Consider the following 16234-nt stretch of genomic DNA (forward strand, 5'->3'; position numbering starts at 1 on the left):
CTCTGGAACTTAAATTATATTGTGCTCTTGCTTGAGATACATGAATTTAATATTTAAGAAAACTTTTAATAATTTTCTATTCGGCCTAGATCTAAGGAAACATGGTCAATCTATCATCATTTTTACACACTAAGTAAGCCCAATGCTGCAAAATCCATGTCACCAATTCGGCTAAAAGCCTCGACGATCTGAGCCTATTTTTGGAAAATGCGATAGTAAAAAATTTTATAGATAAGGTAAATAATAGATGTAATAGGAAAGATAGTTTGGAAAGAACTTCTTTTTCTGTAAGTTTGATTGCGTATTCGTCGAATATCCCAGGAAAGATTCGCCAAAAAAGTGCCACTGACACAACCATACAATTGAGCTACTGAAGAGCCGAGAAAGCTCTTCTTCGTTAATTTAAGATAGCGATCATAGACAAATCAGTTGCTCTTAGGCTTCCTTGATTATATGTATTTTTTCTTTTATTTGCCCCTAAGCAAACATAACAAAGTGCACGACATGTCATCTACATTAGGTCTTCTGTGCTTTCCAGATGACTTCCATATTGAAAATGCAATTATTAGTTTCTATTCTAGCTCCGGAGACATCTACGAAAATGCAACAGACATATAAAACTAAGTTGATGCTATGCGGAAATCGAACTTGCCTTATTCAAACTTAACTCAACTTACCAAGGGCCTTTGCCTTTTGTCTTCACGATATCACGTTCTGTGGAACCGTGACCTTTCCTCTAAAAAAATGCCACACGTTGCTATAATAGAGCCGTCAAATGAACGAAGGACACAGGTTTTTGATTTTAGGCCCTGCCGATTATATACTACGCGACAGGTGTAATCAAATAAAAAAACTTAGTAAACTGAAGGTCTAGAGAAAAAAATCAGTTCAATAATTGCGCGCCTTATATCTTCGATAGTACCTCTTTATTAATGCGCGAGTTGAAATACGTTCTTCCTGGAAGGATTCAGGCTTGATTTACATATTTTCTGATATACTTACTGGTATACAAGGCTCTGCCTTGCATGTCCTTTGAAAACATGGGTGGAAACAAGATCCATGCTCGGCATTTTGTGGAGATCAAACGCTGATTTGGCGGGTGACCCGGCGTAGCTGTACCGAGGAGCTGTACATGGATCAGTCTATCATATTTAGCTATCATTTCGCTGTAAAAGATAATAGAAAATATTTTTTTCTCTTTAAGTATCCAAAATATAAATGATATTAATTAATTGCTTCGCGTAAAATAACTACTACTACGACTATTGTTTTCGTACTAAATACAATCACAAAGACTTACTTTGATATTTATGGTGACTATCATGATTAAATCTGTCTGAAGTCATTCATACAAGCTGAATTTTAAGAGGGTTTGGGTACGTACTTTTCCACAAGATCTATGCAGGCTGACCAATGTCTAATGTATATGCAATGGGATGTCTAGATAAATTTGTTGTTAGCTATAATTTTTTGAAGAGCGAATGTGGAATCAATGATACGTGATTTCTACACTTGGACTCATAAAAGAAGTGCAGTGGTAATCAACGTTCATCATATAGAGTTCTCCAATAATAACAAATCACAGTCCTCTAGCTCAGACTGCAAATTTCTCGGCAACAGGCTACTTCTAAGCAAAAAAAAACATGACCAATCCCCTATTGGTCCTAGGCACTAGTTGATGCAGATGTTTGTCATCAATTGAACCGAATCGAAAATAGCTCGTATCGCATGGCTTCTCGCTCTATTCTGTCTGCTGAACGTTATGGCACTTGCACTTGTATAATAGATTTTTTAACCTGCGGCTTACTCTCAGCCTCTACGTCTTGTACATTAATGAGGTGTTACTATAAAAGTCATCCAGGAATGGGCCCAAAACGTGATAACGTCCACTGCAGCTAGCCACCATAACCGATAGAAACTGCGGGCTGTCAATACTTTATTCCAGTGGCTTTCCGTACAACACGGGTTTGGTCTCTATCGTTGGTGAAGCCCTGCTTGGTCCTTTGTAGTCGAGCCTTCTCTTTTATCCCTTGCTTCAGCACTGCCAATTACGCTACTGGTAGTAATGATTACCAGAGAGTAGCCTGTCACCCGCGACGATCTCGCCCCTATTGGCTTGTTTCTTGAGGCAAGGTGACCAGTAGCGTTTCTGTTTTCGGCCTGATCTCCGGAGAGTTGGTCAGTGACCTTGTCTTTTAATTTGGTCGGTTTCACAGGTCACTGTCAAAACATTGAAAAGAGATTGACAGTACATCGATTAGCGACTAGGCGTCCCATAATCTATTCTCACCCGAAATAGGAGTAGTTTAGCCATATGTATAACCGTTTCTGGCAAAGGTATGCCATGTCCGAACGTGCAAAGTTCTCAAATTCTATAATGTATATGCATCTATTATTATTTGTATCATAGCAAAGACAAAACCCACAAGTTATAATTATATCGGTTTACTACGTGGTACTTCCCAGATACAATTTGCGTTGTATAACACTGACTGTGAATCTGTTACGTAGTACTTACCGCTTTCGCTAAGTGAAACCTTTATCTTCCGCTTATGTTGGAGCCATGAATATTACTTAGGTACAACACTTCAATATGTAGATTTTATAGTCGCTCACTTATCTCACATGGTTTATTTGAATATAGTTGTGACAAGTTGATTTCGACTACCAAGTAAGATACCTATGCTTAACGCGTAGATGGCAGAAGACTAGCTGAACTTTTGTTTCAGGAACTCATGTGAATATCTGACAATCTAAATAACGTGGGACACAAATAATAACAAAGAAGCGATCTCGTCATCTATAGGGAGTAAGCACAGGTGCTTTTACCTCGCAGTATCTGCTCAATAATGGGCTAGAAGGAACTAGTTTTTTCAACGCCTTACATTCATGCGTTCCTAATTACAGAGGTTGCTGTTTAAAACGAAACCTCTATTGGCACCTAAAACCCTATGAAAATAAAGGCAGCAGTTTTCCCTTTGTGCAAAAAACTTATAATTTCGCTTATCCCATAGCAGTGGTTATTCACAGAATTGTCAAGAAGTTGACCATCCGTTTTCGTCCATAAGGTTTGTATTACAATGGCAGCATAAAATAGAGAAGCTTACTAAATAGCTAATTATACGTTTCTATACTACTTACAACGTCTGTATAACAATATGGCCTCTATTGTGTCCTTAGGTATTGGATATATGCAAATTATAATACACTTGACGCAAATAATTCTGTACCTGATGTAAACGCCAGTGAGGTATGACAGATCTCTAAAGTACTGCAACTATTTAAAATAAGGTATAATAAACTCGTATAAACGATTTCCACCTGAGACATATGGCTAGCAAAATTTTAGGCCAAGCTTATTGTGTTTTGAACTGAACTTACCAGTGAGCTTCATCTAGCCTTTATGTTACTGTTAGCATTCGCGGAATACTTAGTAACAGATAGGCATACAAATCGATTTTACATGCGTAGGTATAGCAGGAAAGCTTGAACCTACATGTTTGTGGGTCCCTGTATTTACAATATAGAATGATTAGACTATAAGAGTAAAATATACAAGGAACTTCACTAAATATTAAATTCCTCCTTTAATTTATCGATTAAACCGTATCGGCATGTTTCAGGGAACGAACTCGTCCGGTTTAAGTGTAGGGTCTCCAAGTCTGCAAGTAAAGCTGACATCCTACAATGCCGTACAAGAAACTGCTGCAAACAGTCTAGTTATAGGTCTGCGCGTCCTTTTTTTCAAAAAGGGAAAAATCTCAATGCTTTATGCTGAATTATCGACTTACCTTCAAACTTAAATGGGGCGCGAAATAAACCATTTCAATGCATTGCGCTATGCCATCGTTATCCAATATACCATAGAAGTATGCTCTCTTTGGGCGCAATATGCTAGGCTTTTGCCACCCTTGCGCATTGCAAGCAAAAAGCCTCTCTTAAGCGTCATTGAAATTCCAACCAGTCTTGTTCTTAACTGAGGTCTAAGTGACCTGTTATTAAAATAAACGTCCGGCATTTTCCATTGCATATGCAGTAAAATCAGACTTTGAAAGAACATATCAGGATGAGAGTAAGACAACTTTATGGAACAGCTTGAAAAAGTGGATATTTCTATTCTAAATCACTTGAAAGATGAATAGATTAGTTAATCAGTATTCGATAGTAATCGATATGTACAAGTGTATAGCAATGGAGCACTCGTCACGGCACAGTGTAGTGATGACGGGACCATTTTTCATTCGAAAGACACGAACAACATTTCTCGTATCTATAGGCTGACGTGTACTGCAAATAATCAAATTATATAGTGATATCTTATTTACTCTTTCTTAGAAAAAAAACTAAAACAGCACCAGCTTAGACAGTGGGGCAAAAGCTATTTCATCTTAGGTTCGTAAAAGTCTGGCCATTTGACCCGGTAATCGGGCTCATTTCAAGGTGTGCGCACAACATGGCTTAAATTCATGAAGAGACCTGAGTTGGAATTCATGAGGGCACGCCGATTAAAATCTTGGTATATACATATATATACTCCAGGTTTCACGGGTCCCTAAGTTTGATAGGCAGACATGATAGACAGAACTATTACTAAGTATACATTAGAAATGAGCGTTGCCGATGCAGATTCTGCGCTCTAAAAGATTGACCGATAGCACACACTTGGTTGTTAAACTATCACAGATTAGCGGCTGGAAAAAATATAACTGAGTACGATTACAATTGAACGACTGAGCGGATAATAATTGTTTGTATTACTCGACGCATGGAACTTTTACTCTCCATGACTCTCCAAGATATGCAGGAAGTTTCGTTATCTAATGTATTTGCGACGAACGTGACCAGGAATAGAGTAAAGTTTTAGGGTGGGAATCATTCACTATTAGAAGGCGTAAGCATTGATCTCGTATATCGATGTTTATAGACATCGACTGTCCCAGTTGGACCTGCTTGGACTGTCAAACGCCAAGCTTTGTCGCGATGCCTAGATGTAGATAAGCCCCTGAAACGTACTCACGAAATTTTCCCTGTACCTATTGTGGTAAATGACAATACATATGTGCAGCATCCGGTTAAATACTTTTAGTCTATAGTACATCCCCTTCGTCCCTTCGGAAGCACAAGCCGTGGTTTAACTATACAACGGGCTTGCACAAAAGGCCCAGATGGTCTTTAGGCTTATGAATGAAGTGGAGAGACCCGTTTGATCGCTGATATTAGAACGTTAACCGTACAAGTGTCTAATGTATCGCGGCAGCTTGGTGGCCTATCACATTAGCTCCTCGGATCTGATGAAGCATTTCTCGGAAGTATTTGCGTGAACGTATGCGACATCAAGCACGGTGCCCTTCTTCGCCGCAGCATGGGAAAAGGGGATCTCAGTGCAACGCTGTACCCTTTAACAAGATTTCAACAACAGTATCTCGAATGCGTCGTCGTTCTGGCACCGTACCGAATGGTATTATTTAATAAATTTTCACGTACTAGTACACTCCTAGGCGAGTCGAGTGATTCTACTCTGTTAGTGATCCTTGAAGGAAAGGGCGACTCGACTATTTCTTCATGGGAGGAAGAGGAATAGTCAAGCAGAGCGCTTGTTATAAGCTGCGCTCTGGCTTGCTGATTAAGAGACTGGACAGTTATTTAAAAGGCACACAACCTATCTTAATAAAGCAGCATAGGCTCCACAGAGGATGCTCCACAGAAACAGCAAGCGGCATTTTGATGGCCGACGGCAAAAGAGGAGTCCGCTACATGCAGTGCTCGTCCACTTCAAGGCCGCCTTCGGCTCAATGCCCAGGGAAAAGGTTATCCGGACGCTAGCCAAGGTAGGTCTAGCTCCTGTCGTTTATATAGACAGCTCGTTTTGCTTGGGGAATAAGTTAAATCAATTGTTAATATCCATTTCAGAATAGCCTTTTTAATTAAATAAGAAGGCCAAAAAAGTTAGTCGAGGTCATCTTGTATGCAGACGACTTAGTAATATACCGGTCGGACAGGTCCGAGGGGATAAAGGCTCCACACAGCACTTACAGATTTGGAATTGACTGTAAACCTAACCGAGGCGGAGGCGATGAAGTCCAGAAAAAAGTAAGACAGTGACCACTAACTATTGTATATGTACCTCACAAGATTGCCTCTTGTCTATATAAACCAGTTTCCGTACTTGGAGTTACTTTTCTCCGTGGACGGCAAAAGTCTCACTGCGTAGGTCACCCAAGGATGTAGGAAGGTAGTGTCAACCGCATGAGCAATCAAATCGTTTGCCCTTTACAGTCGCTCTGAGCTTATCCGATTTCAAACTAGCTCCGATCGCAACGTAGAAGATCCGCATCATTTGAAAAGATCTTAGAGTGAAGAAACTTGGACAATTAAATTAAAGCCTTCTTCCTCGAAAGAGAACTTGATTGCAAATAGTTCTTCGAAATCGCCTCGCGCATTTCTTAGCCAATTTGTCACCATTGGCCGAGGACGTACGCCGTCGCTTTGAAATCTCAGCCATGGAAGCTAAGTAGACTATCCCGGGAACAGATATCCGCGAAGATAGACGAGGATTTGTTTGCTTCGGGTGCGGTGAAAAACGAATGAAGAGGAGCGAAGCGGCTAACGAGACACGTTGCCATTTACTTTGCTATGCATGAATTTTACCATACATTCTCCACGAAACCAAGTCTGATAATCTACGTAAGTGCTTCAGATACGGGAGAAATCGCGACAGATATCGTGCCACCCGTTGCTCCCTGGTACCAGCTTTAGCATATTTGGCATAATTTTGAAATAAATTTTCTTTGCCTAGCAAGGCTCGTATAATCCATAAAAAAAAAAAAAAGGCAAAATGTTTTGGATGGTTTTGAATACTCATATTGAAATATCATGTTGTTGACCTATATACACTACGTTTTTTACTACCACCGGCAAATGTGAAAATGAGTAAAATTCAATTAATAAATATATATTGTATGAGATAAACTTAGTTTACAAATAGAGCGACAACTTAGCTTGCCAATACTTAAATTCAACGAAATTTATCTTTTCCATACTCATTTAATCATTGATAATGTATTTTGCCCGAGGCTATAATCCATCCGACTATTTCAAACAATTCTACCCTAGGGAGTTCGGGCCCATTGACACGTCTTTCCGTGTCCAATTCCAACCACCGAGTACTCAGGTATATACAATAGTTGACCACGTGGTCTGTGTTGAACTGTGCGGCCAGTCTCTGGGTTCTTTTTTCATGTCTCGATAGGCTTTTTCATTTGGTCCATAGTCCTCGTCATGGAAGGGATCCGTCGCATCAGCCGGTCATTCATTCGTATTTATTCGAATCTACCCTACACACTTTGGGCAACATACGTACTTACGGTGACAATAGCAAAGTCCGAATAAAGCGAATTCTTCCATGCAATGGCTAAAAATAAATCCTGCTTGATTCTGCTAGTATCCCATCTTTTGGGCAGAGGCTTCCCATGAAGTATTAGTGTACTGTACGTTACACGGATAGACCACCTTCAACAGGATTACCCAGTACTAGCGTGGTCTTGTATGTGCGCGTATCCGCACACGTGTGCCGTTGTTCATTATAGATAATATTTCCGAGAGCAGAACTCCTACGCGAACGCGTTTAATATTTATGAGGTTTTTCTAGCGTTACCCGACTGTCACCTCCTTATAGACATACCAAAGAGCAGAAAACTGAGGAGCGAAGAGTTAATTGTTAGCAAGCGTTTTTTTTTTAAATCATTTTCTCTGCTACCTTAAACTAGGGCGTAAACAACAATATATATATTATTAATATGAAAATATACAGGCGTAGGAAGTGCATATTATTTATGTCTACTACCTGAATATCAGTACATGAGAAACTTTTGAGTAATATAATATTCTGATATTCTATGTATTATATAATAGCGTTTTCGTTGTCCATAGGAAAAATATCCTTATGATCTGTGTGTGCTTCAGAATAGTCTTGGCTTATTAAAAAAATTTTCTATGCTCATACCATAAAGATGTAAATTCAACTTTGGGAAAATAGACTCCGCATAGCTCAAGCGGGTTCTAACTTGGCGCAAGTCGTATGTTGATCAGTTAGCCCCTATCTGTCGGAGGTCTGAATAAGAGGTTTCAGTTTCTAGCTGGGCCAGTCGCTTACAAGGATCTGATCTGTACCTGACAAATAACATTGCTGCGGTAGGTCCTAATTTTTACAAGCCTGTAGTTACGATAAACAGTGGATGAAGGAGAACCTGAGCTGCGCGGACCTGGGCCACGAACCTTGATAATTGCGTGTATAAACGGTGATGCGTACGTGCCACATGGCATGCGACCAATAAATCAGGGCTTCCTCCAAAATTTAAAGGTCCCATCCCTCAATGGCCGGTGAACTAAATCACTGTTCTACCTCATATTATATAATATGTTTCATACAAATTATGAAACGAGCACTCTATTAAGGCGGTTTTGAATGTACTATATTAAGTTCATAACAATAAGTACATGCTTGTAAAGTGCCTATTGCTTGTTGGGGTCGAGAACATCCTACTGTCAATATTCAGTGCAGATCGTTTATTCGGGCCAAGTTTAACCTGCTCGTATCATAAAAAGAAAAGTTCCGGGGACTCGCCGGTAGTGAACAAGGTAGTAACTACAGTTCTTTATAGACATGGTTTGGGTACCTGCCCACCCGCGGGCTTCGACGTACGTGTACCCCCACTGACATTCCGAACGGCTGAGGTAAATTCAGGCGGCAGACATAATGACAGGGCGGAGTTGATGCAATAGCCCGTAAATATAGTATTATTACTTGGACATCCCAATGAGAAAAAAGGGGTCAACCTTCTCATGATGTTTATGATCTAGTACGAGACGTGTTTTCTCGTGGGCTCTCTTCCGTTCTTCTTTACCGTAAAAACGAATAATAAACAGCAATTTATAGTATGGGGTTAAGGTTAATGGAAGACTGTACTTTTTCAAATGTTGTCTTAATTAATGAACAACGCTGAACGGACTAGGTTCAATGTGCACTATTGCAAAGCTACGTTTAGCTATACTTTGATAGATTCGGGTGACCCATTTACATGAGCAGAAATCGAAATTAATAAGCAGTACATTTTAGGTTACCATAGAGAAGGTTTGAGCACAGTCATTACCTTAATAACATATGGTTTTTGATGTTTCGAAAGGTTTCTGTCGCCAAACTATGGAGCGAAGTCTTTTTAATACATGTATTTTAATACATGCGACCTTTTTTCGTTGTACTTTAAATGCGCTTCAGTTGGTAAAATCTGAAACAATCTCTCTGAGCAAGAGAGAGAGAAAATCTGAGAAAATAATATAAGAGGGAAGTAATCTGAGAAAATGTGAGCTTGCAGCAGACGATTTGCAATGAGATTCCGACGGAAAATCGGAAGATTCGAGTGGTTTAGAAGTATCGGCTCCACCTTGGAAACATAGTTGCAAAGACGGCTCGCCGTATGAACTCTGTGTTTGGTGAAGGTTCCTCTACTGGAAAGGGCATGAACCGCTGGTTTGAAAAAATCCTCATCGGAATTTTGGGCTCGAGAATGAGTCTTGTAGAAAATTTTGTACAAAGATGATTGACGTATAGTTCAGAGTTACGATAGAAGCCCACACATCTCGAAATGCACGGGTCTTAGCAGCTGGGTTCGCTGAATCTAAAGATACCATAAATGTTCATCGATGAAATGAATAAAATTTGACAAATGGGTGCAGCATTATTTGAACTCGAATCAAAAACAAAGGCCGTAGAGGCCTTTCGCTTTTTGTTGCTCTTGCATGATAGCAAGAACCAGTTTTTGCACAGAATAGTAACTTGTGGTTAAAATGAGTCTTCTGCCATAATTGCAGACGGTCACATCAGTGGGTGTAACTGAGTCTGCAGGACGTCGCTCTCAGAAAATGGACTGCCACAGTAGCCTATAAGGCTCATGTAATGCTTTAATGTAGATGGTATCCAGCTTTATGAGTCGTAGTTCGTTGACTACGTCTGAAATGTACTGTCAGCAACTGGGGTAGATGATGAAAAAGCCCTATATTAATCGACTGAGAAGTAAGTCGCTTTTAGCACACAACAGCACTCAACCTGAGGTCGACTATCTAGAAAATTACAGTAACGAGAATGTAAGACGTTCTGTCATTTAGACTAATGGTCAGACATCGCTACCACAATTTAGCATTTTTTTTTCGAAATGTCGAAAATCTCTTAAATGGAAAATTATTTAGATTTCAACATAATGTCGAAATTTAAAGACACCTTTGCCCCAGACCTCCGCAACAGCGAGATGAGTCACTATTATGCTACCATTGCAGAAAGTCATAGATAATAATAATACAAGCGCTGTTATGGCCTCTGTAAGTTTGTAAAATAGTTCGAAAATTAAAGTTTATTCTGTCGTGTTTCATACTCAACGGCCTAATACATATGCCGTAATCTGTGGGTAATACCTTGTCATCATATCAATATATTATGGGTTCGCAATTAAATATTCGATAGAGCCCTTGTCCCGGATCTGTTAATGATTTTCGCTGCCTGGTAAGAGCAAGGAAGCTACATGAAACGCGAATAAAAATATTCCCATTGCACTCAATGTTGACGTATTAAGCCTTTGTATCTTCTTAGATAGGTTGAATGGACGTCAGTCATATTTCTCTTGTTGTCTTCCAAACATGAAATATCCTTAAATATCAGAATAACTTAGTTTAATTATTTTTGGACTCAAACAGTTCAGTTGCAAGTAACGCCTCACATACTTAGTTAAAGGCGCGTGGTTATGCATTGCCCCAAAGCATGCACTACCTTATTTTACCAAGAACCAATTCTTATCGTATTCGCATCTGGTATAGCCAAGGAAATTTGTTCGGCTACGACAAACACCCCCCGCGAGGGGTGCTATTGAGTAGTAATGAAATAGATGTTGGTTAACGAATCTTTGAATACACGACGATATTTCTTAATAATGCCTCGTACAGGCAGATTGACCTATCTACTGTAAACGGTTGAATCGTATGAAGTTACTATCTTTTCAGCGTTTGCTCCGCTTCTGGCGCCAGAGTACGCGTATTATAAAATGGGTTTTTTGTGGGTGCACCTCAGAAGTTACCTCGTGAGATTGGGAAGAAGGATTAGTTCCCATAATAATAATAGCCGACAGCTTCGAAATCCTCAGACTTGAACTTTCTGAAAAGCTCTTAGCTTTTAATATATTAGAGAAAACTATGTGTTTATGTCTATTTATCAGTAGATTAAGAGTGTTTGATAGAAAAACTGGACAGATTTCAGGCGAGTAAAAGGTGGCCACTTAAGCGAAATGGGAGGTTATCCATCTCAAAACAAACAGCGTACTAAGAAACAATTCGCCCATTGAGTGCTTATATATCTATACGATCCAAACGAATGTTTTGCGAGTGTACCTGTGAAGGTGTCACCAGAGAAGTTTTCCTACGCTGCTTAAGAAAGACCCACCATCTTTGTTTTTCAAATTAGCCTTTAATCGTAAAGAAGCTGCACGTGAAAAATACACATGTCCAAGCAGGCGGGCTTTTGGAAAACAAATGCTCGCTTTGAGAGTCAACTATGACGTGTGTAGAAGTTATCGATCGCCCTAATGCGCTTGTTAAGTGCACGACATCTATTGAAAAAAATGTCGTGTATATATTTACTATATATAAAATCATATTTTTCATTTCTAAATATAAATAACGTCAGTCCTAATCTCCACAGGCTATCTTCAGGCTCCTGTATACACAAAGTAATAGGATTTCAGACTGGTACTTCTACCGCATTGAAAATTTAATTGCTTATTGACAAATAAACAAAAAGTATACCTTGTGGGCTTGTTTTTCCCGCGAGCACCTTTTCAATATTTAGAACAAATGGAGCAGAAATTCGATTGAATCAAGAGAAAAACAGAATACAGTGCACACCGTACTGAAAGGGGAGAAATTCTGCACGGAAGGATATACACTACTTAGTTATCAGTCGGTACTAGGGTCAAAACTTACTTTGTTGCGTGCATCTGAGGATAATTTATTTTCGAATTCTCTTTTTAAAAGTTTAGACACATGTCGAGATGACTATTTCTTTGCTAACTAATTAATGCAAATTTTTCATTTTCTATTTTTCTTTACAACATTAAGTTTTCCCGTCAGTGATTTCATTTTTATCATTTATCATTATTTATATATGCCGAATATATAGATAAGTAGGACGAACTCTTCATTCAAATCTTCCTTATAACGTAATCTCTACTGTACTATTTGCCAACGACGCCTTATTCTAGTCGGTCCTCTTGTCTAGCCCAAAATATTTATACTGTATCTGCTCTATTGTTTTACTTGGGTTAATCGTGCAAATGTCGGCAGATATACTTCACCTCGAACGTCTAACCGCTACCATCCACTAACCCTGGTAACAACACAATGACTTCTGGTATCTATCCCCATTGTGTTTAGTACCGGCTGCCTTAAAACATTTTCTGAGAGTTTATATACGACCACACCACAAATATTTGATGCTTTGCTTGCATATACATGCCCCTTGATGCCGCTTTAACCGGAGCTTTCGAACTTAGCAATGCCCTCTAGTCTTCGCCCTTTCGCGAAAAAATTCAGTTTAATGCTTTTCATTCAGGTTTTTAACGGTTCTGGCATGTTCTGATTAAAAATATTGCAGATCTGAATTCTGTTCTTAGCAAAATCAAGGTCGGATACTCTCAAGAGAACACGATTTTCCAATCCAATTTGCAATCTCGTTATCGCTTCTGTAATTAGCTGTCGGATAGCCGTTCGGAGCTCCCATTGTTGTCGATTGCTGACCATATGACTCAACAAGACTTCAGAACTGTAGATTTCCACGTCTAATATTTAGCTTCGGTGACACTGAACAGATAAAACAGTATAGATTTTGTGCACAAAATAAAGACCGCTTGTAAACGTTAGAGATACAACTACTTAAGATTTGCCACATGTTCTAATATACTATTAACTTTATATGCTACTGCTTTTCATGTTTTTTTATTATATATATATAAATTTTTTTTGTATCCTATATATGTTGATTTATTCCATTATATATATCCAATATAACTCTATTCCAATTAATATGTTGTAAGGGTTCTGAGTTGACACTGATTCTTCTAAAAACGTTCCCAAAACTAGGTAGGTCTTATAGCCATCATGTATGTATTTGTATGTATGTAAGTGTATATATATATATATATATATCAAACGGCCCCAAACCAACTATATATATAGTTGGTTTGGGACCGTTTGAGGCAGGATTTATAAGAAAATATTGACTCGATACTACCTTCCATATAAGTACTTTATCGAAAGCTTTTAAGAATAGACTGCTCAATGCCAGCAACCTGTGGAGAGTGCGGTCTTGGAAGGGCCGAAATGGAGAAGGGATATAGATCGCTATTTCCATTACTATTGTATGGTCACATATTCGAACCTGTTCCTTCGATTAGTAGCCAATACATACACCATCGCCGGAATAAACAACCTGCTTACCATACCAATGAATCAATTGATTCTATAGCTTCAGAGAATCCAGAAAAATACGACTTTTCATCAGTAAAAATACGACTCTTCATCAGTAGAAATCAGTAAAGAAATCAGTAATCAGGAAATTTTAAAGTACGCCTTTACACCAGAAGAATATAGAGCCAAGAGGATATGGAGCATACAATAATATTAGGTTTTACCGGACCTTTCGCCTTGGCATGGAGCGCATTCACTACGTTCACCGCTATGAGCACATCGCGACCGTGTTCGATGTAATCATTCACAAGAAGCGTACCTTTTGGGCATGCAGAAAACAAGTCATAACGAATATATACCTATTAGAAAATTGAAGCCGCTCGTTTATGAACAGCTTGTTACACTATTGTACACAAATTGGCTGAGTATTTATAGTTGAATATTGAATAGATTTACTTTGCGACGATTGAAATTACTGCGCTACCCTTATGGCGTTAACAAGCAGTTCGATCGTAGGTTAAGTAGGACTCAGGCGCGCGTTCCGCTTTTCTAATACCTTGAGCAGTTCTGCAATTCTCCCCTGCGCATGCTTCAGTTGCTCTGGCGATAGATTTTCAGCGGGTTTAAATTTGCCATCCTTTTCGTCTCTAGCCCGTATGAAAAACTCCTCAAATGAAGTACCGTCGCCTTGAGCTAATTTATCAGAGTTAAGACCTGCCCACTTCTCAATATTTTTCAGTATTTCGTTAGATTCCTGCGACACCGACGCTGAACCGGCTGCAGGGTCAGCATTGCTCTCAGCGAGATTCTTGCGAAGATCCGTCATCTCGTTCGAGATACTTCGCAAAGCGAACGTGAGCCTATTTAGCTTATGTTGCATCTCTTGTTTGGACGGCGCTTCACCAGGATGCGAATCCTGATTATCTGTGTTTGGCCGTAGTTGCATATTGAAGGGATGTAACCAGTTCCTATCCAGATTAGAGTCATTCTTAGCGTCCTGCGAATACGGATCACTCATGCACGTATGTAGGTGCAAAAGGAGCACCGCAAACGAGTAAGTTACTGTATCCAACGTCATTTGGGCTTCAGGAACGATCACTTTGTTGTCATAGCTTGATAGTCCTTTCTTGTACACTATTTTAATCTTCTACCTAGCTGATGCGTTCTATTTGTACGGTATATAGGTTTCTATAGACCAAACTCAAAATACACAAAATAGAATTAATATTTAACAGAAAACAACTTTGGAGGTCCTTGGAGAGAATATTATATTCACTGCAGAGGGCGTGAGGCACGCTAGTGTTCTCCAACAGATAATTTGCTATTAATTCTATTTGTTCTATTAGATCGAAGCAGAGCAAACTACTCACTTCAGGATGCCAAATCATTTACAAGATAAGATGACTGTTGAGCCGCAGCGTAGAATGAGACGTCGGAACGGACCGGTAGAATTGCTTCATACTGCGAGTGAATAGATTCAGATATATTCGCGCGTGCGTGAAGTTAAAAGTAGTCTGAAAAACCTCGGTTGGCGTATTATTGGACGTACGCTTTACTTACGTCTAGATAACTTAGAAATCGTTGGAACAGCTTAATGTGTTTTTTTTTTTTTTTATTAATTGACGTGCGAATCTATTTGATATGAGGTATCATTAAATACCATCAATACGTAGAATGTCATCTGTACGAAAATGCCCAGGCTATATTTAAAAGCTCGACAGAAAACACTCCATGAAACAAAATTCTGTGTGTCCCATAAACAAGTGAATTAAGTAAGAATTGTATCTCTTGTACTCTTTGCAATAACTGTCGATATTGATAGTTCGGGCTATTCATTATCTAACAACATCTTCTAAGTATAGAATGTGTAAGTTCAATAGGCGAAGTACAGACACCTCTTGTGCTAACGGTTGCCCTTTGCCATCCGGTAACACTATTTCATTTTATTTGACAAGGTTTTAGTTAAAGAAAGTGTCAAAAATATCCGTATAAAAAACAAATTACATACACAGTTATGGAATGACTCGTGTAGTGCACTCTACAAACCCGTTTCGGAGATACAAATCTCTAATTGTGAGAGATTCTATGCTGTATTCCAATGACAATGACCAATAACGATTAAGCATCGTTGCCTACGAATCGTTGTGATTTGCCCCTGTCCAGTTCTTTCCTCGACCTATTTAGGTTAACCGATGAAATTGATTGAGCTCCCATCAAGACCTAGCTGCGCATCGCTCTGGGTGAACTCGTACGACCTACCATGCCGTATTGTACTGTTCAACTTGACGCCATCGTAAAATGCCTCTTCATTCGAGGTTCTTACCCGGCTTAACCGTCTCATAGCAAAAAAAAAACCGAAAAAAAGGATTGGTGCCTGTGTGTGGATCCAACGTCCATAGGCTAGATTGGCCGCACTTCGCATATGGCAGTTGCCCCTAGCACTGAAGATTATGTTGAATCTAATTATCTTTTTGAACGTATGCGCGTCCAGCAAAGTCTCCGTACTTAGCTGTCTTCTAGTTGGTGCGCAACGTATCACTGAAGAATACACAACTAGCACTAACTCATTGCTCGTAGGACCCCGACACCACCAGCCTCTCTCTCTAAACGGATTAACAAATAGAATGACTATTTTTTCTTGTTATTTACCCTACTCACGGGGACCGTCCGGCATGTCGTTCGCCTCCGAACCACCGAGTCAAGTAAAAAGCGCATCGAGCGTCAGACAGAA

Source organism: Varroa jacobsoni, unplaced genomic scaffold (genome assembly GCF_002532875.2).
Source record: "Varroa jacobsoni isolate VJ856 unplaced genomic scaffold, vjacob_1.0 contig02715, whole genome shotgun sequence".
Taxonomy (NCBI): Eukaryota; Metazoa; Arthropoda; class Arachnida; order Mesostigmata; family Varroidae; genus Varroa; species Varroa jacobsoni.